Source organism: Pseudorca crassidens, chromosome 7 (genome assembly GCF_039906515.1).
Source record: "Pseudorca crassidens isolate mPseCra1 chromosome 7, mPseCra1.hap1, whole genome shotgun sequence".
Taxonomy (NCBI): domain Eukaryota; kingdom Metazoa; phylum Chordata; class Mammalia; order Artiodactyla; family Delphinidae; genus Pseudorca; species Pseudorca crassidens.
Window position 1 is genome coordinate 113,104,155 of NC_090302.1, and position 24,820 is coordinate 113,128,974.

Here is a 24,820-nt window from a genome sequence, read left to right on the forward strand (position 1 = left end):
GATATAGTTGGTTCAGGTTTATGTTGTATTTTGAAAGTCTGTTCTTGTTCAAACAGACATAGCTCTATAGAAGCATCAGCTCTTGTATAAAATGCTCCAATTTGCACCTCACTATCAAATCCATTAAAAGTGAATCTTGGGGCTTCCCTGGTGGCGCAGTGGTTGTGAGTCCGCCTGCCGATGCAGGGGACACGGGTTCGTGCCCCAGCCTGGGAAGATCCCACATGCCGCGAAGTGGCTGGGCCTGTGAGCCATGACCACTGAGCCTGCGCGTCCGGAGCCTGTGCTCCGCAACGGGAGAGGCCACGACAGTGAGAGTCCCGCGTACCGGAAAAAGAAAAAAGTAATAAATGCCCTCATGGATAGAGAACTGAAATCCTAGTAAAAGTCAAGGGAGGAATGCCATACTTTTGACTGGGAGAAATCAGGAGAACTCTGAGTAAAAAAGTAATTTCAGGGGATTTCCCTGGTGGCGCAGTGGTTAAGAATCCACCTGCCAATGCAGGGGACACGGGTTCAAGCCCTAGTCCGGGAAGACCCCACACGCCGCGGAGCAACTAAGCCCGAGCTCCACAACTACTGAGCCTGCGCTCTAGAGCCCATGAGTCACAACTACTGAGCCCACATGCCACAACTACTGAGCCCGCACACCACAACTGCTGAGCCTGCGCTCTAGAGCCCGTGAGCCACAACTACTGAGCCCACGTGCCGCAACTACTGAAGCCTGTGCGCCTAGAGCCCGTGCTCTGCAACAAGAGAAGCCACCGCAATGAGAAGCCCACGCACCACAACGAAGAGCAGCCCCCGCTTGCTGCAACTAGAGAAAAAGCCGGCACGCAGCAACAAAGGCCCAATGCAACCAAAACTAAATAAATAAAAATTAAATTGAAAAAAAATAGTAATTTCAGATCATCTGTGACGGGTAGTTGGGATTTCGGCAGATGGAGACGGACTGGATGTGAGGTGAAAGGTGAAGGCAATAAAGGGCCCAGAGGGCCGTCTGTTGGGCTGGAGTGGGGAACGCGGGGCGCAGGGGAGAAGTGGGTTGAGGTCTCCTAAAGGCCAGTGTGCAGAGTGGACAGGACAGACCTCTGCTTTGGAAAGATGCTCGGGAGAGAGTGAAGCCCCTCGTGGGGGTTTCAGAGGCTCTTGATGAGGGTCTGAACCCGGTGAGTGGCAGGAACGGCAGGGTGATCTGCCTGGACCTGAGAGATGTTTCTGAGGGCCTCGTCGGGGGCTTGGGCCACAGTAGTTTCTGGAGTAAGAGGGTAGGAGAAGCAGAAATAAATTGGAGATTTTAAGCCTGGATGGCTAAGAGAATCACATTGCCGTCAGAGAAGCGGGGAGGAGAACGTAAGAAAAATCGAACACTTGGAACAGTTACACCCATTACTGCTGTGATGTTTGCAAGTCCTTTCCGGCTGCTTGAGATTGACAGATACGTGTCTATAAACACGTAGATGGACCACTGCTTTCTCTCGGTACCTCTGCAGTTAGGAAGTGCCTGCTTGTTCTTGGACCTGCGCACAGGGCAGGACTTGAGAGTGTGCAGTGGCGCTTTGTAAACTGAAAATACGATACAAACAACACTGAACAATAGAATCAGTGATTTGTCTTCTGTTGGAGGTAGAGACTCATCTATTTGATATATTGATGTATTCGTTACTAGAAAATCCTGCTGTTGTTCAAAAGTCCCCAAGCCAGGGGTTTATAAAGACATGTTGAGCAAACAGCAGAGTCACATGGCTTAGTTAGGGTGCCTTGGGCTGCCAGGAAGGTAGAAAACACTATTCAAAGTGACTGAAGCAACGTTAGGATTTTTTTTTTTTTTGTACTCTCACATGATAAGAGCTCTGGCAGTGGAGAGTTTCTCAGGGTGATTAAATCATCAGCCTAATTAAGTACTGAGGTTTTATCCAGCCTCCAACAGTTCCATTTCCCCTGGACGTTCACTGGCTTCCCTCATGGTCTCCAGGTGGAAAAGCAAGTACAGGCATCACCCTTCACACTCGGCATTCGGAAACAGAAAATACAAAAGGGCCATTTCTTCTTATTCTTGTTTGTTCGTTCTGTTTGTTTTAAGGAAGGGAAGTCTTTCTCAGAAGTACACCCAGCTGAGCTGGTCAGACATCTCTTTTTTTCCCTGGACTGAATGAAATGCCTGTCCCTAAATCAGTCCCTGGCTTATATCAACCATGATGAACCCCCCGTGGACGGGGCCAGTCTCGCCTGAAATCTAACCACGTCAGCTATGAAGAGGGGTGAGGAGGCCTGAGCAAAACCAGGGTTATATTAGAAAGGAGGGCAGTAGAGGCAGATGGAGGCTGGGAGGCCTCAGTGGCATTCGCTGTAATGCCAGTGGTAGGAGGTGGAGAGGGAGAGGATGAACAGCTAGAGGGTGGATTTTCTTTTAGCATTTTACATCAATGTATTGAGAAATTGAGAGCAACCTGCCCTTATTTTCTGCCACTCAGGGAAGTCTCGTAGCCATAGAAACGAGGACCACTTGGAGTCAAGTTCTCCAGCCACAGCCATGGTTTGTCAGGGAATTCTACACCCTCAGGGAGCTGGCGCTCTTCTTAGGAGGATGTGGGACTCGGGCTGCCAGGCTGGCTGGGACGGGCAGCTCTGCAACAAGCACAGTCACCCAGCGCAGGGAAAGGGCTTCAGGTTCTAAATGCTCTCTTGGGAGCAGAGAGAAGGCAGCCCGTGGGAACAGCGGACAGGCAGGCTTTGTCAGAAAAGTGGAGTCGTTGATTCTGTCACGAATGCCTAAATGGTCATTATGCTGTGGTTCAGAATAGAAGTGCCGCAGCCTCTGATGTTCCGTTTACACTCCCTTGATACAAGCATCGCGACACGTCAGACTGTCTCGGGTTTGTTTAAACCCATCGTCCTCAAATTCATGAGAGTATTTGCACGTGAATCCAGCTTCCCTTTCTGTTTGTCGTGCCTCCGGGACTTTTCTTACCTGATGAGGGGGTGGCTGATACATGTGTGAGGTGTGGGTAGAATGAAGATTGCATGCAGAACTGAACTCTTGGCGTCTTCATGTCAATCTGAAGATATGTGCATTGGCCATCACCGGGCAATATGAAAGCCTGAAAAATGCATGCCCAACTGTCCAAATCCAACTGCCTGGACACCTATTCTTAGAAGCAGGGTAATAGACCACCCTGTCTACACTCGCTGGGTCATAGAGAAACTACCACTACCAGGTTATCCAGGACACCCTGGCCCACTTGCTGGCTGGACTGTTCTCCATTCCTCTCTAGCCACGTTCTTATAAATCAACGTGAAGAATATATATCAATATACCGATATCAAAATACGATACTGCAGCACATAACAACGATGGTCATGACGACCACTGTTGTTCATTTAACAGATGTTGTTACTTGCCTACTCGTATGTCTGCCATATTCTGGGTGTTGCAAACTGGCAGTGAACAGGCAGGGTCCCCACCCTTAGTTTTTTTTTTTTTTTCCAGATATATACCGAGGAGTGGAATTTCTGGGTCATATGGTAGTTCTATTTTTAATATTTCGAGAAACCTCCATACTGTTTTCCACAGTGGCTGCACCAATTTACATTCCCTCCAAGAGTGTAGGGGGGTTCCCTGTTCTCCACATCCTTAACAACATTTGTTTATTTGTGTTCCTTTTGTTGATGGCCATTCTGACAGGTATGTGATGATACCTTGATGTGCATTTCCCTCATGATTAGCGATGTTGAGCATCTTTTCAGGTGCCTGTTGGCCATCTGTCTGTCTTCTTTGGAAAAATGGCTGTTCAGGTCTTCTGCCCATTTTTGGATTGGGTTGTTTTTTTTTTGATGTTGAGTTGTGTGAGCTGTTTATATATGTTGGATACTAACCCCTTATCAGTCATATCATTTGCAAATATTTTCTCCCACACGGTAGGTCTTTTCATTTTGTCGATAATTTCCTTTGCTGTGTAAAAGCTTTTAAGTTTCATGAGGTCCCCTTTGTTTATTTTTGCTTTTATTTCCTTTGCTTTAGGAGACAGATCCAAAAAAATATTGCTACGAGGTATGTCAAAGAGTTTTATGGTTTCCAGTCTTACGTTTAGGTCTAATTTTTTTAGTGTAGAGAGAGGGAATTTAATAAATAATGGCAGAGGGAGTATTTAGTAAGTGATGGTACCTTCCTTATACACTGACACTCTGCTGGAGTACATGGGGTGTTTATAACATTTCACTGACTTTCTACTGTACTTTATTTCCCCTTCAGTTTTATTGAGATATACTTGACATATAACAGTGTATTAGTTTAAGGTATGCAACATAATTATTTTGTGTATGTATACATTGCAAAATGACCACCGCAGTAAGTTAATATCCATCACCTCGCCTAGTTACAAAGTTTTTTTGAGCGTGTGAGGGAACTTTTAAGATTTGTTCTCCTAGCAACTTTCATGTATGCAGTACAGTGTTGTTAACTATAGTCACTGTGCTGTGCGTGACATCCCCAGGACTTATTTATTTTACAACTGGGAGTTTGTACACTTTGACCCCCTTCACCCATTTCTCTCACCCTCCACCCCCGCCTCTGGCAACCACCAATCTGTTCTGTTTCCATGAGTTTGTTTGTTTTAGATTCCACATATAAATGAGATCATACCATGTTCGTCTTTTTCTGTCTGACTTACTTCATTTAGCATAATCCCCTCAAGTTCCATCCACATTGTCACAAATGGCAAGATTTCCATCTTTCTTACGGCTGAACAATATTCTATTACACATACACATATGTGTGTGTGTGTATATATGTATAGTGATATATGTATAGTATGTATATATGTATTACATATATATTTGTAGATAGAGATGTATAGATTTCTTTATCCATTCGTCAGTGGACACTTAGGTTGTTTCTATGTCTTGGCTACTGTGAATACTGCTGCGGTGAGTATGAGGGTACAGATATTTCTTCATGATAGTGATTTCATTTCCTTTGACTAAATACCCAGAAGTAGGATTGCTGGATCATATGGTAGTTTTATTTTAAAAGTTTTGAGGAACTTCCGTACCATTTTCCATCGTTGTTGCACCAATTTATGTTCCCACCAGCGATGCACAAGGGATCCCTTTTCTTCACATCCTCACCAGCACTTGTTATTTTTAGTCATTTTGATAATGGCCATTCTGACAGGTATGAAGCAATATCTCATTGTGGTTTTGATTTGCATTTCCCTGTTGATTAGTAACGTGGAGCATCTTTTTATGTGCCTGTTGGACATTTGTATGTCTTTTTTCGGAAGAATGTCTATTCAGGTCCTTTGCCTATTTTTAAGTCAGATTTTTTTCTATTGAGTCTTATGAATTCTTAAAATATTTTTTGATATTATTAACCCCTTATCCGATATATGATTTGCATATATTTTCTCCCATTCCATAGTTGCCTTTTCATTTTGTTGATGGTCTTCTTTGCTGTGCAGAAGATTTTTAGTTTGAAACAGTTCCACTTGTTTATGTTTTCCTTTTGTTGCCTTTGCTTTTGGTGTCAGATTCAAAAAATCATTGCCAAGGCCAGCGTCTAGGAGCTTACTGCCTGTGTTTTCTAGGAGTTTTATGGTTTCAGGTCTTACATTCAAGTGTTTGCTCCATTTTGAGTTGATTTTTGTGTGTGGCCTAAGACAGGGGTCCAGTTTCATTCTTTTGCATGTAGCTGTCCAGTTTTCCCACCGTTTTATATTCTTGGCTCTTTTGTTGTAAATTAATTGACCATATAGACATGGAAAAGACTTGAATTCTCTAAATCTGAAACTTTCCTATAACTGTTGTCGTCCCTAAAATCGGCTCATAGACTTTGTAAACGTAGAACCTTGGGTCTGTACAAATTATATTCTTTTTTTTTCTTTCCTCTGATGTGGCATCTTGCTGCTCAAGAGAAAAACATTCCCAGATGTCCCAGCCAGATTTGAAAGCTCCATCCATCTTCAGTGTGTCAGCACACTGAGTTGAGCAAGCCACCTCCCTAGAGCTGTCAACAGACAATTCTTTTTCAGACTGGTAGGTCTTAGGACACTGAAACTGGTCATCAGTTGAAACAACAGAAAAAAGGGGCGGGGGGGAAGGAAATTAAGAATACATGCTGTAGAGTTTGACTGTTCTTAAAATCTGAAAGTTGAAGTTATCATATACAAAGGGCAACATTTTGTAGGGAGGCTCTGGTTTTTGAATCCCATCTATCTATAGATGTATTATTTATGAATAGCTTTCCACTGAGATGGCCCAAGTTTTGTCTGGAAATAGCATCTTGCCATTACCTTTTACTTCTCAGCTGTCTTAAGGATCAGTGAGCAAATATAACTGTCAAACATACAAGCTCCCCAGAGTATTGAGGTACATAATATTATCAGCCATGATTTTGGCCATTAACATAAAATTCTGGGGAACATGCTTTTTTGTTTGTTTGTTTCTTTGTGTGTTTGTTTCCCAATGGCGTGTAAAAATGAAATATCAGGGTAAAAATGTACTGATTCGCCAGGTTGAAATCTCTCAGAAGCTGAGACATATTTCCAATGGTTTCCCACATAACTATTTTAGACCAAAATATTTCTCCAGATTGGACTTGTGCCTAATCATACAATCAGATTGCTTCAACCACCCAGATGCTTATGGGCAAAAATAATAACTCCACATCAAGTTATTATTAGCTTCTTCTGTCTGAATCATGGCTAAGTTCTCTTTGTCTTCAGAAGTGATATTGGCATAATCAAATTACAATCCATTTGAATATTTTCTTCCCAGCTTGTGCCCCTCTTAGCAGCTCTCAGTTAGAAAGCCTCTCATAAATGAACGAAGCATCCTTTCGTAAGCTTAGTCAGTTCACCCATAAAACTTGAAACTTTCAGGAAGTCTGACCTACTGTATATGTTATGGTAACAAGCTTTTTACTTAAAAAACATTGGTATTGGATATAGCTACTATTATTTTAGGTCTAGGGTTGTAACACTGAAGCTAATCACCCCGGAGGATGAGAGATTCTGAAACAGTGAGAATTACCTGTTACACAAGGTATCTCAGTCAGGATGGTCAAGTCATTTGTGTAAGTTGGCAGTGCCCTTTATCTTTAGAGCATGACGTACAGGGACCACCGTATAAAGGTGAAGTGTGTGTGCATATTTAATTGGAGTGATCATCTGGGAAGTTCTCTTTCACTTGGTTTTAAATAAGCTTCCAGTCTTGAGGTAACAATTCTAAGCCACATAAAATCCTCTCTATTAGTGGACAGAATACAGATACGTTAATTTGAAATATAGTTGTTTCATTATTCAGAAGGTATGAATCGGGTCTTACTTTTAAAGGCAGAATTTGTGTTTTTCCAGACTAGCAGTTCAGGTTTAACATGAGTTACTGGCCTAATTAACTCTTTTGTGAAGTAGCTCTTTGAGGAAATTGGGCCAAATTAAACCCAATTAAACTGGGATCTTTGTTTTGTCAGTTTCCCTTCTTCCCGGAGTCCCCCCTACCCACCCCCCTTCCTGATGCCCCTGCTTTCAAGAGTCCTGTCTCAGCCCACACTTCTTCCAGGCCTTATGTTCATCCAGCTATTCAGTGAATCTCCAAGTAAGTTTGAATCTGATAACTGTTTAAACAACATCAAAGACATATCACCAGTGGTGGGATTTCAGGCAGATGATAGGCAGTTGGACCCAGGCGGTGTGCTGGGAAAGAATCTGAAATGAGGTTTATGAATCCACCTGCCACCTCTTAGGTTCTAAGTGTCAGAGATGAAGGATGTTGAGGACACCCCATCACTCCTGTGTCTGCCTGCCACAAACTTTTCCAGACCAACCCCCAACCAATGCCCTTAAAATAGAAAGGCCAGAACTATTGGCTCACTCTGACCTAGCATTCTTGTGTCAATAAAATATTAACAACTATAAATAACTTAAAAGGCCGTGACTGGGAAAAATGGCAAAGCACAAGTTCATTCTTCAGTGACAGAGAAGAGTAACATTTTAAATCAGATTGAAGCACTGACAGTATTTAATAAAATGTTTCTAAGCAACAAGGTAGAAGAATCAAAGAGCTTCAATAGACCTAACATTCATAGAATAAAAAGGAATCCAAAAATAGTCTCACTTTCTTGTAAGCAATTCAGTCTGGAAGGTAAAACAAACTCGTTCCCAAAACTCAGCCTATTGAATAATCTTCTCTTTCTAAACATCCCATGTATGGTTTCAGCATGGTATAACCATGTTAGTAGCCAAGTTTTAATATGCATGAAAACCTTGGAGAGTAAATACTGGGGAACAGCAATGATTTAAATGCCCTGGGCATGAGATACACCCTCTTCGACCCTTGTTATCAAGATAACTTACAAATAAAAAGGAACACTCAGTACTCTCTCTTATGTGGACTTTAGGCGCATCTAAGTGGAAGTTTTGATATTCCGTTGCTAATGACACCCTCGCTTTGTCAGCAAGAAAGACTTTCTAAAGAAAATTTTCAATGTCTATAATAGACCCAAATAAGTACTTAGTAGATTCAAGTCTAGAAGAGAATATGCCATCTTTTCATGTCATCTTAATGCCACAAAAGCAAGAATGCTTTAATACTTGTAGAGCCATTTTCCCACAACTGTGTCTTTGAAATGACAGCTTAGAAATCCACGAATATTCTCATAGCTTCCTCAAGAGACGGCTACAGTATGTGTGAATGTCTAGTCTGTGCAGAAGGCTTGTGGCATACAAATGGGTATTCTTGGCTCACTTTTACTCTGCACCAGAAAACATGTATAATGGGCTCACAAAAGAGAAAAAGGAGCTGCTTTTCCGGCTGTTGGTCTGGTTGACAAACTAGTACTAGGTGCTTTGATGTCTCTGTTTCTGCTGCCACTGGAGTTTGGTACAGGAAGTCAGGTAGGGGACCACGCAGGTCATTTCACTAGAGAGAAAGGCATTTAGTGAAATCCATCCATCCATCCATCCCTCCATCCATGCAGGAAGCTTAGTTTTTAGAGTCATTTATTTAATTAACCACTTTTTAGAAAACTCGCCAAAAATATGTGTTTGGGGTTTTTTTATTTTGTTTTGTTTTTTCCTTTTGTGATTGGTTTATTTCATTTAGCCTATGTCTTCAAGTTTCATCCATGTTGCAGCATGTATCAGAATTTTCTTCCTTTTTAAGGCTGAATAATTGTGTAGACTTTTTTTTATTGAAGTATAATTGATTTACAATGTTTCAAATGTACAGCAAAGTGATTCAGTTATATATATTTATTCTTTTACAGATCCTTTTCCATTATAGGTTATTACAAGATATTGAACATAGTTCCTTGTGCTATGCAGTAGGTCCTTGTTGTTTATCTATTTTATATATAGTAGTGTGTATCTGTTAAACCCAAATTCCCAATTTATGCCCCCCTTCCCCTTTGGTAACCACAAGTTTGTTTTCCAAGTCTGTGAGTCTGTTTCTGTTTTATAAATAATTCATTCGTATTATTTTATAGATTCCACATATAAGCAATACCATATATTTGTCTTTCTCTGTCTTACTTCACTTAGTATGATAATCTCTAGGTTCATACATGTTGCTGCAAATGGCATCATTTCATTCTTTTTTATGGCTGAGTAGTATTCCATTGTGTATGTATGTACCACATCTTCTTTATCCATTCATCTGTCAATGGACATTTAGGTTGTTTCCATGTCTTGGCTATTGTAAATAGTGCTGCTGTGAACCTTGGGGTGCATGTGTCTTTTTGAATTAGGGTTTTCTCTGGATATATGTCCAGCAGTAGGATTCTTGGATCATATGGTAGCTCTATTTTTAGTTTTTTAAGGAACCTCCATACTGTTCTCCATAGTGGCTGCACCAATTTACATTCCCACCAACAGTGCAGGAGGGTTCCCTTTTCTCCACACCCTCTCCAGCATTTATTGTTTGTAGATGTTTTGATGATGGCCATTCTGACCGGTGTGAGGTGATACCTCATCGTAGTTTTGATCTGCATTTCTCTAATGATGAGTGATGGGGAGCATCTTTTCATGTGCCTCTTGGCCATCTGTATGTCTTCTTTGGAGAAATGGCTATTTAGACCTTCTGACCATTTTTTGATTGTGTCGTTTGTTTGTTTGTTTTGATATTGAGATGTATAAGCCGTTTGTGTATTTTACAAATTAATCCCTTGTTGGTCTCATCATTTGCAAATATCTTCTCCCAGTGTATAGGTGTCTTTTCATTTTGTTTATGGTTTCCTTTGCTGTGCAGCAAAACTACATATGTTGTGTGTCCACTGAAGCTCACCAGAGGTGACTCATGAGACTGAGGGCACACAGCTCTGGTCCCAGCCTCGTGATCACACACCTCCTGTCAAAACAAGCCTGACTTCCCTCCCAGGTCATGCCTTTAGACTCTGTACACAAATTCTAGAACTGTTGATTTGATCCTTTAAACTACCTTCAATTTCAAAATGATCCACTTCACCTGCCCTGGTCTTTTTGCATGAGGCTGCTTGGAGGACGTTTTTGTGCCAAGGGCTTGATATTATGGTTTTTGTTGTTTTTATTATTCCTACCACTTCCTAATATATCTCAGTGAACGTGGAAAGTCATCACAAAGTAAACGGTCTAAATTTTTTATAGAAGATGATGAGATTAGCACAATGTCCATTTAAAAGTGCTTCCCCAGAACCCGGAATTGAGCTGCCAGCTGCTCCCACCGTTTTCCTGAGGTCACAGTGTACCTCCACCACTTTCTTAAGCATTGTGCATCTTAGGTTCTATACTAAGTACCTGAGGGATGATAACATCGTGGAGTTTTCATTCAGACCTTCTGCCCATGTGATGCTGTCTGTCCTGATGTCAGCATGTGCATCTAAATGGTACCACACGGCACAGCAAAGCATTAGGTCAACCACAGCTCAGGGCGGTAAAAACAGTGCTGAGTTGATGGGGAAATTAAACTGCCGTAATATATGGCATTTTATCTTTGCGAGTCAAACCACAGAATATGCTTGGCCTTGTTCTAGATTAGCCTTAAAACGTCCCATGTAGGTTAGGACCTCGCCTGGGAGACCCTGCCCCTGACCCCATGGGGTAGCCCCATTGCTGGTTTCTTCCAGAGTCTAGACTCTTACGTCGTCATTGGAGAAATCAGAAGAGTTGCTGGACCAGAAAGTACTCTCTTCGGGCACGCGAGAGGGAACAGTGAAGAACGCTGAATAGGGAAGCAAGAGACTTGTCTATCTGGACCAGCCCAGAACCAGCCGTGTGAGCTGTGTGCGCACAGTTTAGATCACATTCCTTGCCGTTTCAGGTGGCCCTAAAGGGCTTCTGGTCTCCACACAGATCAGTCTCCCGGGGTGGCCTTCAGTTTCAGCCTCTGTTCTGCCCCCGCTGTCTGAGGGGTGGCCCCGTGCAGGGGTCAGGTGTCCAGACTCTGTGGTCAGGCTACCTGCTTTGAATCCTAGGTGTGCCCCTGGCCAGCTGAGCAGGTAACCCCACCTCTCTGGACCTCAGCTTCCCCATCTGTCAGCGAGGTAGTAACAGGAGTCGCCTTGTAGGGTGGTGGTTAGGATCGAGTGAGTGGAAACGGCCCTGTCCTTGGTGCCCACAGGGAGTACGTGCTAGGTGTTTGCTAAAGAACAGCTGTCCCTTCACTTTCAAGCCTGACTTTAAACCCACGTGCTCCACGGCACTTTCCCGAGGCGATGCACCTGGTTTAAGGATCAGTGAGCAATGGTTGAGTTGAGTTAGCAGTTCCGACGCTTGATGTATCCAGAGAATGGGAGAGCAGTGAGACTGATTTTCCTCTGATGCTTGATCTGTTCGTGGTCCCCCGCTTGGATTCCTCCTTCTCCTACCTCTGTGTCCCCATGGGTGTGTGAGCCTGGGATGCTGTTCTTGACACCCTCACCACTTCTCCTGGCAAACTTCCACTCCTCAGGATGCAGCCCAAACGTCACCTCTTCCATGAAGCCTTCCCTGACTCCCCAGCTAGGAAGGTGCTCTCTTCACAGCAGTTTTTGTTTGTTTGTTTTGTTTTTGCGGTACGCGGGCCTCTCACCGCCGCGGCCTCTCCCGTTGCGGGGCACAGGCTCCGGACGCGCAGGCTCAGCGGCCATGGCTCACGGGCCCAGCCGCTCCACGGCACGTGGGATCTTCCCGGACCGGGGCACGAACCCGTGTCCCCTGCATCGGCAGGCGGACTCTCAACCACTGCGCCACCAGGGAAGCCCCACAGCAGTTTTTATAAATGGCCACAGAATTCTTCGACATTCCCCGCACTGAGAGTTTGGGTCCACGTCCGTCCTCTTGCTTCTGGGCAGGCTTCATCCAACAGAGTCTGTGGCAGGAGAGACACTGGTGTCTTATGAGGCTGGGCCCTGAAAGACAATGTGGCTTCCACCCTGTTGGCTGGAACTCATCCCCTTGGAGCTGTGAGGAAGCCTAGCTCTTTGCAGAGGCCATGTGTACACACCCGGTGGGCAGACCTGGTCGTCCTGTTTCCAGGTGGGGCCCCTCCTCCATGCTCCGTGCCTCTCCAAATCCCTAACCCACCGAATCCGTGAGAATAATACGATGGTTGCCTTATGCCGCTAAGTCCTGGGCTAATTTATTATCATCCAGCAAAAGGGACTGGAGCAACTTTCTGTGAGTCCCAAAGGCTTTGTATATTCCAATGTTACAGCACTCAACAGCCCTGCAGAACCCTCGTCACTGGATTGCAGGCTCCCCAAAGACTGGAACCCTGCTTTACTCATCTTTCTGTTCCTGGCACCAAGCACGGTGCCTCGAACTTGGGAGATACTCAAGATGCATGTTGAATAAACTGTTCCTTAGAGGGTACAGACGTCAAAAAAAGTTACATTAATTTGTAATCAAATTATTATATATAACATATTTATAATCACCGGAAGGTTTTACCTAGTGCCTGAAACTCTGAGTTCTCAAAAGCACACGCACCGCATGCAGAGCTGTGTCTGCGCATCCGTGTGACACATGTGAACGTCACACACATCGTGAGTGTTGGTTCCCCTGGACTCCCCCCACCCCTGCCTTGCCAGCACCTGGGTATTTACTGGGCTTTTCTCTAACCTAGACCAGCTTAGAGAAACGCTTCCTCCTTCCTGCCTGAGCTCAAAGCCCTCCTTGAAGCCGTCACACTGAACTAGCCCAGAACACGGCCGAGAGCTGGCCGTGGCGTCTGACGTCACGTTCTCAGCAGACTCCTCCACGGTGGGCTGAGTACACACCCCTCCCGTAGCAGGGCTCACACAGCGTTCCGTCTTTCTGTGCAGTTTAGTAAGCCAAGAAAGTACAGAGCTTCTGTTGTCACTGCCACCTTCAGCTGACTATTTATAGACACGTGTTCTGTGCTCTCATAGAAACGTAGCACATCCATGTATATTCACACCAAGTTTTTGTCGGGTTAGCAGCTGAGCTGGTTCGACTCTGCAGCTTAGAACTCCCGGTGCTGCGTCGGGAGCCGCTGTTCACTTGCTCCTCCGTGCTGTGCCCGGGAGGAATCCCTGCCAGCCCCGCTCAGTGCCAAGCAGGAGACTCGTGCCGGCTTCATTAATTTTGTTGGATTTGAGGTACATCTTTGATGCAGCATCTACTTGCAAACCAAGTTTGCCACTTCTCCAGTGTCTAATCCTGTGACTAGAATTGCAAGAAGCCAGGTGAGTCAACAAGCCTGTAAAGTGCTGAGATTAGACTGTGCGTGAAATTTACCCCAGACTGACAGCACTGACTCTGAGAAGGGGGCTGATGGGGGCAGGCCAGCCTGTGAGCCATGAAGAGTGCACGGTGGGGTTTTCTGGCATGGGCGGCACCTGCGACAGCACAGATGGAAAGTGGTGGCCTCGGAGAGAGGACATAATGGCCTGTGGGCTCCGGCCTGAAAAGCGTCCGTATTCAAGGACCTGGTAAATTACATAAAGGAAAACCAAAGAGGGGTCAGGCATTTCCTGAGCACTGGTGAACTGTGTGCCAGGAAGATTTCCAGGTACTGTACAAGTACAGTACCTGGTCCATGTACTTTACACCATGCTGGTGACAAGTCACGTGATGCCTCTGAAGCTGATCCCTCCTCTGTGGCCATCCCGTCCCCTCCCCCCGCAAGGCTATTCCACCCACTCCCACCCCTCACTTTCCACAATCTACCCCCTTCACTGGGATCAGGGCTGTCTGGTGTGAACTCACTCCGCCTCCAAAGTTCTCATTATCAGTTTGTTGTTTTTCTTTACTGATTTCAGAAAAACGTTCCAAGACTCCATCTTTGATCCCAGTTTTCCTCTCTCATATCTTCCAGTATTACCTCTGATTTGGCCCATTTCCTTCAGCCCGTAAATGTTCCTAAATCTCGAGCTATCTCCTGACTGCTCCCTCCTCCAGTGGTGGCCTTCCCCGTCCACTTTGAGAAGTGTTGACCGCTGACCGTGACGTTCAAGTCCCTCATGACCACATTCAGGTCCCTTTCAATGTGGTTGAAAGGATCTTCCACTCCGCTCCATTCGCACCAGAGATTCTAGATCTATCCGGTTACTCGTTGTTCTCCGCCCTCTTCCCCAATCCACCTGCATGTTCCCATATCTGTCTCTTTGGATATAAACATACACCCTGCCTGCTTCCTTCTCTGTCCCCTGAAATCCTACTTACACCTCCAAGGGAACCTGACATCGCACCCGCTCCGAGAATACTTACTCAATATCCGCCAGTAAAACGAAATTCTTCTCTTCCAGGGTATTAATCTCTTTCTGTGCGGTAGCAAACAACCCCCAAATCTCTGGCTTACAGTAAAGGCGTCTTACTCTTGTCACATTGCAGACTGTGCGTTCTCCCATTCTGGGACCTGGGCAGACTGGTGAAATCTCACAGTGACTCTGCACCTTCTGCTTGGAGGTGATACACAACTGGTTCTTGCACATGCCGTTGACCAAAGCACATTACGTGGCCAAGTCCAAAGTCTGCGGCGGTGGGGATATCTGGTCCTCTTCCAGGGACAGATGTAAGTAACTGCAGATGTTGTCTCTTGGTGCTGGGCTGGTACCTTTAAGATGACGTGAGGAGCCATATGCCTTGTATCCCTCTCACTTGGGGTAAGAACTAAGCTTTTTTCACATTTCTTATTTATTTTCTTTTAAACCAATTTTTTTTTAAAACAGCTTTATTATTGAATAAGCTTTTATTTTTCTTTCTTTCTTAGCCATGCAGCATGTGGGACCTTAGTTACCTGACCAGGGATCAAACCCATGCCCTCTGCACTGGCAGCTCAGGTTCTTAACCACTGGACCACCAGGGAAGTCCCCACATTTTTTAAAATTCAGGTATAATTGACAGGTAGAACATTCGGGTATAATTCAGGTAGAACATTGTGTTAGTTTCAGGTGTACAGCCTAATGATTCGCTATTCATATACAGCGTGAAATGGTGGTATAATTCAGGTAGAACATTGTGTTAGTTTCAGGTGTATAATTCAGGTAGAACATTGTGTTAGTTTCAGGTGTACAGCCTAATGATTCGCTATTCATATACAGCGTGAAATGGTGGCCGCAGTTAAGTGTAGCTAACATCCATCATCTCACAGTTACAGAATTTGTTTCTTGTGATGAGAACCTTTAAGGTGTACTCTCTCAGCAACTTTCAAATATGCAGCACAGTTTATTAACTGTAGACACCATGCTGTGCATTACATCCCAGGACTTAGTTACTTTATAACTGGAAGTTTGTACCTTTTGACCCCCTCCACCCATTTCACCTACCCCTGCCTCTGGAGACCACCAGTCTCATTAAGAACTAGGTTTTCGGGCTTCTCTGGTGGTGCAGTGGTTAAGAATCCACCTGCCAATGCAGGGGACATGGGTTCGATCCCTGGTCCGGGAAGATCCCACATACTGCAGAGTGACTAAGTCCATGTGCCACAACTACTGAGCCCACATGCCACAACTGCTGAAGCCCACGCTCTTACAGCCCATGTTCCACAACGAGAGAAGCCACCGCAGGTATGATGAACTGGGAGATTGGGATTGACAAATACACACTAATACCTATAAAATGGATAACTAATCAGAACCTGCTGTATAAAAGATTAAAATTAAATTAAAAAAAAAAAGAGAAGCCACTGCAATGAGAAGCCTGTGCACCACAACGAAGTGTAGCCCCTGCTCACCGCAACTAAAGCCCACATGCAGCAACAAAGACCCAACACAGCCAAAAATAAAATTAAAATAAATAAAAAATAAATAAATTTATTTTTTAAAAAAGAAGTAGGTTTTCATCATCTGGTATCCTCCATGTGTGTCTTATATTTTGAGAAACTGGAGTATTTAGAGATTTTAAAATACTGTAAGTTGCTTAATGTAGGACATATTAGTTAATCTTTCAATGAAGCCCTTTCATGTTGGACAAGCAGTGCATTTAATAAACGTTTATTATGTGTCAAGGAAAACTTCCTATTTCCCCAAGGAGAGCCCAAAGCAGCCACGTAGAGTCCAGCTCAGTAGGCTGACTGAGTCCTTAGTGGGGTTTTAACAGCCGCAGTCCAGGTTTTCAAGCAGAATGGGATTTCATACAGGATACTGGGCACCTCCAAAATCACAGCCGAGTGCAGGAGTAGCTGGAGAGCTGCTACCAGACTTACCTCCATAGGTGAGTTTCAGAGACCAGAGGCTGATCCTGCTGTCACCTCCACTCCCAGCACAGACGCCTCCCATCCTCACTGGACTGAGGGCTACACACTGGGATGCTGAGTCCAGCCGTAAACCCCCGCGCCTCCCTGACCCAGCGCGGCAGCTGTCTCAGCAGCACAGAGAGGACCTCTGCTCCTCTTCACCTTCCACGATGGGTCTCACGCTGCAGTGTGTTCACATCCAGAACCCTAGCTGCAAGGGAGTCGGGAAAATTCTGGTTCTGGCTTTCCGGCTTTCTGGGGTTTAGAAAGGTGAACGCCAGGATGAGAGCACATGCTGAGGGCCTTCTACCAGGGGCAGCCCACTCACAAGGCTACCTGAGCCCTCTAGCCCAGCAGTTGTGGAACCTTCCATCTGCCACCTGCACTCTACTATGGGGGATAGTGGCTCAAGATTTCATCATAGACATGGAGATGAACTCACAACATTGCTGTATGAAATCCATGGTTGTACTGAGACATAACATAGGTGGTAATCGATGTCGTTTATTAAATTGCAGTACTGCTAGGGCTGTGTAGGAACTCAGACTAATTTTTTTTTTTTTTTTTTTGCGGTACGCGGGCCTCTCATTGTTGTGGCCTCTCCCATTGTGGAGCACAGGCTCCGGACATACAGGCTTAGCGGCCATGGCTCACGGGCCCAGCTGCTCTGCGGCATGTGGGATCTTCCCGGACCGGGGCACGAACCTGCGTCCCCTGCATCGTCAGGTGGACTCTCAACCACTGCGCCACCAGGGAAGCCCTCGGACTAATTTTTTTTTTTTTAAGAAGATGTTGAGGGTAGGAGTTTATTAATTTTTTTTTTTTTTTTTTTTTTTTTTTTGCTGTGTTGGGTCTTCATTTCTGTGCGAGGGCTTTCTCTAGTTGTGGCAAGTGGGGGCCACTCTTCATCGCGGTGCGCAGGCCTCTCACTGTTGTGGCCTCTCCCGTTGCAGAGCACAGGCTCCAGATGCGCAGGCTCAGTAGTTGTGGCTCACGGGCCTAGTTGCTCCGCAGCATGTGGGATCCTCCCAGACCAGGGCTCGAACCCGTGTCCCCTGCATTAGCAGGCAGATTCTCAACCACTGTGCCACCAGGAAAGCCCCCTCGGACTAATTTTTGAGGCTAAAATAGGACTCTGAAAATAGCCTTGCTTTACTGTCATGCATCAGGGCTGAAGTGATGGTGGCAGACAAGTAGGTAAAGGGGGGCAGGAAGGCGAGAGATTGGGCGTCAACTGAGAAACATGAGAAGCTCCATCTGCTCCCAGAAGGGGTGAGGCTGAGTCTCGTTCGGCTGTGAGGGCACAGAATTCTATGCGGGAAGGTACTGGATTTCTCACACTTCTCTGAGGGATGCTACCCGGCTGAGAACTGGAGTTTGCAAGCTGACCAACGTCAGCAGGAAGCAGAATGGCAGGCCTTTCCTTTGGAACGTGCGTCCATAATTGCAGTTCACTTTAAAGATATTTTCATGCTGAAATACTAAGCCAATGTTGAAGGAACTTCTGCATCTCAAACGACTCATCCTGAGCACACAACCACCTTCACTGTTTCGTGTTCTCCTTGGGTCTTCAGTCCTGGGCTCCTGCCGTGATCAGGCATGGTGCTGGGTTCTAGGACATAGGGGTGAGTGGGAAAGACACAGAACTTAGAACAGATTCTAGTGGCAGAGTGAGACCGTGAACAAGTAGTGAACAAATAAGAATCGGTGTGTCCAGGTGCTCTCAAGAAACAAAAGGGGGCAGAGGACCCCTTTATACTGGAAGGACTGGGATGGCCTCTCTGAGGGCGATTACAGCCCCAAGGTGTATATATGATTAACTATTGGGAATCCAAGTTTTCCACATTGAATTAGAAAATGCTCTGCATATTGCTTAGATTTATTTTTTTCCTTAAAATAGTATTAATAAAATATCCTCATTGCTTATGACTTTGGGCCTAAATCCAATTTTAGGTAACAGGCCAGGAACTATATCAATATATTTATACAATACTCTATTACAATTTGTCATACATTGAATTAACTCTTATTTTATCTACTTAAAATAGGCATAGTTCAATGTAGGATTCATGTTATAAAAATAAAAACGTATGCAAAATAAGGTAACACTGTATACCACAAGATTTTCCTGGAAGGACATGATAGCTTTAGTGCAATGCCTATCACTCATGCCTATCAGACCATGATAGAATACACTGTAGTGTACAGTTCAACCATTAGAACATAGCAATTAGCACTCTTACTTTCCCCCATCTTTGACCCCTGTTGTGCTCCAGGTTTCTATGGCTGCATGCCAAAATTTACTGTCTTAATGGATAAACAAAATGTGGTACATCCATACAAGGGCATACGCTTGCTGGGTTTCCTCCCTTCCTAGGGTTTAGCAGGGTTGGGTCTGCAGGAAGGCACTCAAGGTCACCACCCACCCCAGTGTGAGTGTACCCAAGGGTAACACTCCTGACAGCTCCCAATGTTTGGAATTGTCTTAACTCCAAGATCCATTCATTGGTTCAACAAATATTTATTGAGAAATGACTATGAACCAGGCCCCCTGAAAGATATTGCAGGTAGGATAACTAATAAGACAGAGGAGTGGTGGACACGAACGAGAAGGTTAATACTATAGAAGGTGGTGCTGGGTTCATGTCCCATAACAGAGATTGAAGCCAGGATGAAGGAGCCTTCCTAGAGGTGCTATCAGCCTGTGAACTGATTCCTAAAGGGTGAGTTGGGATGAGCCAGGTGGAGAGGGAGGTGTAGACAAGGAGGCTGGAAGGTTACACTTGGACCCGATAATGAAGGTGCTGAATTATCCTGCTAAGGGATTTGTTCTGTAACACAAGTAATGTGAATCCCTGTGCCCAGCACAAATAATAAGTTCCTGGTAAATCTTATCCTTTATTATTTATTCTATGGGCCATAGGAAGTCAGTGAAGGATTTTAAACGGTGTGTGTATGTCCGGGTAGGGGCTACTGACATAATGAGATTTGCATTTTGCAAGGTCCCTTTGGCTACAAGGAAGAAAACAGAGTGTAGAGGATCGATACTAGAAGTAGTGAGGCAGTGCAGGAGCCTGAGGGGGTGAACTGGCCAAATGTGTTGGTAGCTGGGGTGGGAGAGTGGCCATAGTGAAGGGAGAAAAGTGGTCCAGTGTTACAGAAGGGATGGGATGGGGTGAAGAAAAGGACATGTCAGGGATGACACTGGGTTTCCTAGTTGAGCAAAGTGTCTGTGTGGGTGCCCTTCCCCAACATAGGAAACATCGGGGAAGGGGAGGGAGAGAAAGGATGCTTTCCGTGTGTGAAATGTCCAGCTTTAGTGCCTGTGGGACGTGTGGGCTCCTGGGCTGAAACTAATGAGAAAATCTGTGCTGGAAATACACCTTTGGGAAGTTGGCAGCCTTTCGAGAGTAATTAAATCCACAGGAGGCGATGCAATGGCCCTGAGAGGAGGGAAGAGGGGCAGGCCTAAGGAGGAACCCTGAGGAGGAAGAGATCAGGGCTTCAGGGAAGCAGGAGAGGGTGTCTTACAGGAGCCAAGGGAGGGGGTATTTCATGGAGAGGGAACTTCACGTTTCGCTGGAAATTCAAATGCGATTAAGAATTAAGAATCAAAATTCTCTTTACATCATTCCCCTAGTCATTGAGCCTACTACTTGCCTTCATGGGAATCTCTTGCCCTTTCTACTCTCTGTTCTTACCGTTTTCTACTTGCTCTTGACCTCATTTGCCTCCTGAGGTGGCTTAAATCCCATAACCAGCCGTTTTAATAATGGCCCAACCACTGTTGGCCGACAGTTCTAAACCAGTGCGTGTTCACCTACACTGACCCTGTGTGCTGATCAAGATCCTTTTCTCTCCTTTTTCTCACTTCTGATCAACCTTGATGACATTCAGCACAGCGCCTGTTTCAGATACTTTCTCCTTTCCTCAAAACATGAATCCCCACTCAACTCTCAGACCCAGTAAATAGCATCACCTCCTGTTGACCAGGAAGATGGAGGCCCACCACATGAGCTTTCTTGGAAACATCCCCCTTTACACTTTAAAACTTCTTTTATCTTCTCCAATTCCTTCCCTCTTTCTATAGATTCAAAAGAAAAGAAGTCCTCCTCTCCAAATCTAACTTACGTGGACCTTGGCCCCTGTCCACCAGTCACCCCTGGCCTGTCTCTAAAGATGGATTTTCGCTCTACACGGGCCACTGCCTTCCAGCCTAGAAGCAAATGCAAGTCTTTTGTGGCAGGGACGGTTCCTGGAATCCCCACCTCCTGGTGTTCAGGACCTTGTGTGCAGGTGTGACCTGTGACTTGCTTTGTAACAACTAGAATGCGGCAAAGGCGACAGGATGTGCGTGATTGTGTGGATGTGATTAAGGGACATTGTGCCTGTCTTGGGAGCACTCTCTCTCTTTCGGGCCTTGAGCCGCCACATTGGGAAGTCTCGGGTCGCAAGCTCACAGTGGCCTCCAGCCAGTGGCCTTCAAAACTGTGCTCCTGGGGCTTCCCTGGTGGCGCTGTGGTTGAGAGTCCGCCTGCCGATGCAGGGGACACAGGTTCGTGCCCCGGTCTGGGAAGATCCCACATGCTGCGGAGCGGCTGGGCCCGTGAGCCATGGCCGCTGAGCCTGCGCGTCCGGAGCCTGTGCTCCGCAGCGGGAGAGGCCACAGCAGTGAGAGGCCCGCGTACCGCAAAAAAAAAAAAAAAACTGTGCTCCTTGGTCCAACAGTCCACAAGGAATCAAAAGCTGCTCGAAGCCACAAAATCCTGGAAATAGATCCTCTCCCCCACCCCCCCCTCTGGAGCATCAGATGAGACCGCAGCCCCAACTGATACTTTGATCACAGCTCTGTGAGGCCGTGACGCAGAGCACCCAGCTCGGCCGAGCCTGGACTCTCGATCCGCAGAAACTGTGAGGTAACAAATGTCACTGTTGTAAGCTGTACATATGTGGTAATGCTGGTGACCAGCACTCCATGAGATGAGTAACCTGTACCCTACAAAGGCCCTTCCCTAAAACCTCTGGGCTCTGAAACAACTGCCCTTCACTGCAATAGCTCTTGAAAGGTAAGTAACCCACATTCCCAGCACCCACCCTCTGGGTGGTTTAAAACGGCCTCAAATCTTGGTCATTCCTCCCCAGGGGAGGTGGAGTGTATTTCCCCACCCCCTTGAATCTGGGTCTGACGTGTGTCTTGCTTTTACTAACACAATATTGTTGAAATGATGTTGTGTAACTTCAGAGATTTAAGAGATGTACAGCTTTGACTTTATGTACCTGGGACCCATCTTCCCGGAATCCTGCTGCCCCATGAGAAGCCCAGGTCTTGTGGAGAAACTAACTATGGGGAGGAAAACCAGGGTCCTGGGTCACCAGCCCCAGCTGAGCGCCCGCCAGCAGCCAGCACTAAGTGCCAGGGTGAGAGGGGCCATGTGGGAAAGTTCCTGCCCCATCGAGCCTCTCAGGGCCTCAGCCCCAGCCGACACACGCATGCAGCTGGAGCACCACCAGCGAGCGGGGCCTCATCAACCTACAGAAACGCAACGATGATGCTAATCTTTAAAACGCTGTAAGGTTGTTTGTTAATTAGCAGCAGATAACTGAAACACTCCCAATGCTAATCTTCACTTCTCTGGTGAAGCAGTTCCTTTAAGGATCAACAGTGACCTCAGCTGAAAATTCGGGGGCCTCCTCTTTGTCTTTTTCTTTCTGGACGGCTCCAAGGCATGTGGCGCTCCTGAAACTCCTGCTCTTGGTGCTTCCGTCTCCTTTCATTTCCATGGCCTCCCCTAGGGCTCAGCCTCTTCCCCTCATCCCCTGAATGTGGAGGTTCCCAAGGTGATGTGCTTGGACATTCTCTATAAACTCTCTTCTCGGTGGTTTCCTCCAATCTTATTGCTTTAAATGTCACCTGTGGGGCTTCCCTGGTGGCACAGTGGTTAAGAGTCCCCCTGCCAATGCAGGGGACACAGGTTCGAGCCCTGGTCCGGGAAGATCCCACATGCCACGGAGCAACTAAGCCCATGTGCCCCAACTACTGAACCTGCGCTCTAGGGCCCACAAGCCACAACTACTGAAGCCCGCACACCTAGAGCCTGTGCTCTGGAACAAGAGAAGCCACCGCAATGAGAAGCCTGCGCACCACAACGAAGAGTAGCCCCCGCTCGCCGCAACTAGAGAAAGCCGGTGCGCAGCAACGAAGACCCAACGCAGCCAAAAATAAAAATAAATTTAAAAAATAAAAATAAAAATAAATGTCACCTCCATACAGATAATGTCCAAATCCTGGAAGAGGCATAATGATTAGAGTCTCCAAGTCTGGAAATGGGCCAGACAGGGCTTTAATCCTGCATCTGCCGGCGACATTGACGCCAACCATGAAAGTGGTTTAACCCCTCTACACCTCCATTTTCTCCTGTCTTCAATCTGGATAATAATAGCATCTTGCTCATGGGGACATCACTCTAGCCTGCCCCAGCATGAGTACTCGGTAAAGCAGAGCTTTCCCATGCTTTACAGTTTTTCATTCCACTGCTTACGTAAGAAAAAATACTTGTACTCAAGCCAGGGTAAGTGGAGGTCACTGAGGTCAGAAAGAATTGGCCGCAGGGCTCTGGCCTCTCCAGCCCCTGCCCAGCCCCACCTTAGGGGCTGACGACTATTCAGGCCCTCCCCCCACTGCTGGCACGCCAGTGGGAAGCGGGGCAGTAAATGGTAACAATTTTTATCCTCATCTCTGGTCCTGACCTCTCTCCAGGGCTCCAGCGCCACCGTCAGCTGGGAAATACACCTTCTGGGTCCTTCCAGGGAGGGAGGAGATGGACAAATGTCACTCTAGACCAGAGATGGTAGGCCCGCCCTCTGCCTGGACAGATGCCCGGGGAGCAGGGGCTGGGGAGACAGACGAGGGTCGGAAATCAGGGGCTGCCTCTCCCACTGCTGGTCCTGAGGGGAAGCATCAGAGAGACAAGGAAGCCGGAGCCAGGAGGGACGTACGGGGCGGGTCCAGGCCACACGGGCTGCGGCAGCCGCGGCAGGAGGCAGGGCCACCTACTTAGAGCTCCGCTCCTGTGCAAGGAGGTAGGGTGCCCTCGTGCACCGGGAGAGCAAGGGCACCGAGGACAGAGCACTGGGCTGAGCCGGGGGCTGCCGTGGTGCCGGCGAAGAGGACCTGCTGAAGGGGCTTCTCAGGCTTGATGGAGATGCAGCTAAGACCCAGAGCCGCCTCCGCTGTGCTCCAGGACCCTGGGGGCCGGGTCGGCAGGGGTACCCCCAGCAGCTGATGCACCAAGAGGAACCGGAAGTCCTCCCACCCCCAGCTTCATGGCAGCCGGCGGCCCTGGGGCCGGGCAAGACCAGAGGGCTAAGGAGGACAGCAAGAGGGGCCGGACGAGACACGCCTCCCTCTGTGGACCCACGCCACACCCCAGATGCCACGCCCGGAGGACTAGGGGCAGGAGGGGGCAGCTGAGAGACTGACACTTCCCAAAGAGAAGGAGTCGCCTGGAAAAGACCCCTGAAATCTGTAGACACAGAAGACCCCCAACCGCCCAGCAGCACCCAGAGGGTCTGGGTGGACGAGGGGCAGGAAAAGAACTGCACATCTTTGCACATCTGAGCAGTGGACGCGTGTAAATCAGCAGCCCCGCTACCTGATCAAAGTAGAAGAGACATCTAGAAGCTTGTAGAAATGCAGAAAGGTCTGGAAATTTCCTACCATAAATGAACTGTTCGTTTTCCCCCATAAAATAGTGCCAACTGGCCTAAATTAATTTTAACTTATTAAATAATGAATAAATAAAAATGCAAAGTATGAGTAATGTATGAAAAATACTGGTTCAACAAAACCCATCTATCCATAGGCCCATTTATAATAAAGGACACACGCTCGCCCTGCTGGCCCTCCCACCATCCCCCCAGCCCCGCCCACTTGATCCCCCCAGAGGGACCACTCTCCTGGGTTCTGCCCCATCATTCCCTCGTTTTTCTTAACAGTTTTACCACGTGTTTGTTTCTCTAAACAATAGACATAGTTCAGCTTTGTAGGGCTTTCTTAACTTACTATAGGTAGCCTTTGTTGTATGTATTCTTCGGGGACTTTTTTTTAATTGAAGTATAGCTGATTTACAATGTTGTGTTCGTTTCTGGTGTACAACAAAGTGATTCAGTTATA

General features: G+C 46.5%; 1 long non-coding RNA gene across 3 annotated transcripts; it reads left to right on the plus strand.

Annotated features, from left to right (window-relative positions):
* Nucleotides 1–11,373: 11,373 nt before the first annotated feature.
* Nucleotides 11,374–23,415, plus strand: LOC137228229 (uncharacterized). 3 transcript variants are annotated; one of them, XR_010945216.1, is made up of 4 exons: nucleotides 11,374–14,985; nucleotides 15,184–15,341; nucleotides 15,458–15,979; nucleotides 20,738–23,415. It is a non-coding gene; the product is annotated as an uncharacterized lncRNA (long non-coding RNA). The 3 variants fall into 3 exon arrangements; XR_010945215.1 differs by having other exon boundaries at nucleotides 11,374–13,657; nucleotides 14,805–15,341; XR_010945214.1 differs by having other exon boundaries at nucleotides 11,374–15,341.
* The last annotated feature ends 1,405 nt before the right edge of the window (nucleotides 23,416–24,820 follow it).